This window comes from Bison bison, unplaced genomic scaffold, assembly GCF_000754665.1.
Source record: "Bison bison bison isolate TAMUID 2011002044 unplaced genomic scaffold, Bison_UMD1.0 scf7180017860827, whole genome shotgun sequence".
In the NCBI taxonomy this organism is placed as follows: Eukaryota; Metazoa; Chordata; class Mammalia; order Artiodactyla; family Bovidae; genus Bison; species Bison bison.
This window is the reverse complement of record NW_011491399.1, coordinates 5,523-6,015: the sequence shown is the minus strand read 5'-3', so window position 1 is coordinate 6,015 and position 493 is coordinate 5,523.

Genomic DNA, 493 nt, shown 5'->3' with positions numbered 1-493 from the left:
AGGCCAGAACACTGGAGTGTGTTGCCATTTCCTTCTCCAATGCATGAAAGTGAAAAGTGAAAGTGAAGTCGCTCAGTCATGTCCGACTCTTAGTGACCCCATAGACTGCAGCCTAACAGGCTCCTCCGTCCATGGGATTTCCCAAGCAAGAGTACTGGAGTGGGGTGCCATTGCCTTCTCCGCACTCTCCTGGCAGCACTACCCTAAATTCTGGAGATACAGTGGTGAACAAAATTAGCCCCCTGCCTTTAAGGAACTCTCAGTGTAGCTGGGAATAAAGATATTAAATAATCCATTACAAATACATGGTGGTACGTTCTCCAGAGGAATACAAAAATAAATTTTAGAACTGGGAAAGAGCTTAAGACGGCAGAGTATTTCCACTATATTTTGTTAAATGACATACATTGTCTATTGTCACATATATATTAATACATGTGTACTGACTAAACCACAACCACCTCGTGTATGTGTGTGTGAGGTGTGTGTATGT